General features: G+C 30.0%; 1 protein-coding gene across 22 annotated transcripts in view; it reads right to left on the bottom strand.

Annotated features, from left to right (window-relative positions):
• Positions 1-965: 965 nt before the first annotated feature.
• LOC125679201 (AMP deaminase 2-like) overlaps positions 966-1134 on the bottom strand; it is a 46132-nt gene continuing 45963 nt past the window's right edge. For all 22 annotated transcript variants that reach the window (XM_048918221.2, XM_056155566.1, XM_056155561.1 and 19 more), the window contains one exon: positions 966-1134. This exon is cut by the window's right edge and continues 2935 nt beyond it. The gene's annotated coding sequence lies outside the window, so the exon portion shown is untranslated.

Raw genomic sequence — 1134 nt, 5'->3', positions numbered from 1 at the left:
TGTGAAACAATAATGGACATTCAATATTTTTTGGCTTAGTCTGTTAAATTGCGACATTGATTTATTTAAGGTGAAAAATCAAAGGGTCTTATTAAAGTACACATTAAATACACAATAATATGTATCGGTAATTAGTTTAAAATGGTTTCTAGATAAAAGTTTGCACAATATCTCTTTTAAGAAAATTCGAACATGAAATATTTTGATATAGAATAAGGAAATAAAAAGTTAAAAGTCTTAATGTCATCTATATGCAAGAGTTATGTATTTTTCATAGAAAAATCTGTATCTATGATGTCACCCATATTCTGTATGCACAAGTAACTTATTTTGGTGAGTGTATACTTATTTACGGTGGGTAGTGTATATATATAGTTTCAATAGCATTAAATATGTTATTTTTAGATATTTTACACATATGCCAAATTTGGCCCCACCCTAGTCAGAAACCCTACCTGGGGATCAGGAAATTTACAATGTTGTAGAGGCCTTCCTTCCTGCTCTACATATCTATGCAATTAGGTTTTCTTACAGATGTGAAGAGAAGATTTTTGAAAATTGGTCAATGGTGCAAGAGTTTTACAAATCCCCCTTATCTAAAAGATGCCGACTAAATTTGAAAATAATTGGAATGGTAAGTTATCAAGAAGAAAAATGTTCAATACGGATGATGACACAGATGAATTGATGGACACAGGTGAATTGATGGACACAGGTGAATTGTTTTTACACAGGACTGAACTTACAATGTATAACCAACAATGAATAGAAAATACATCAATGGTTGCTACATTGTATGCCTCTATTTTGTGTATTCATTTTACTGGAACTTTGCAATATCATAAAGGAAAATTAATGATGTTTAGTGGAAATTGGGATCTATTTATTACACTGGGTGAACTGTTTGCAAAATGTTCTCAAAATAATCCTATTACAATTTGTAAACAACACACAAACATTTTAAACTTGCTTCAAAGTCTGTTTAATAAGACAGCTACAGAACACAAAATTAAATGATGCTTCAAGCATGAACTCTTGCATGCTAAAAATCCATATCCAAATAAACAATGTTTTTTAGAATCTTATGCTAAATTTATCAACTTGAATTTGTTCAGGTTATCATGTAAAGAGTTA

The sequence above is a fragment of the Ostrea edulis genome, chromosome 2 (genome assembly GCF_947568905.1).
Source record: "Ostrea edulis chromosome 2, xbOstEdul1.1, whole genome shotgun sequence".
In the NCBI taxonomy this organism is placed as follows: domain Eukaryota; kingdom Metazoa; phylum Mollusca; class Bivalvia; order Ostreida; family Ostreidae; genus Ostrea; species Ostrea edulis.
This window is presented reverse-complemented; position numbering and strand designations above follow the sequence as displayed.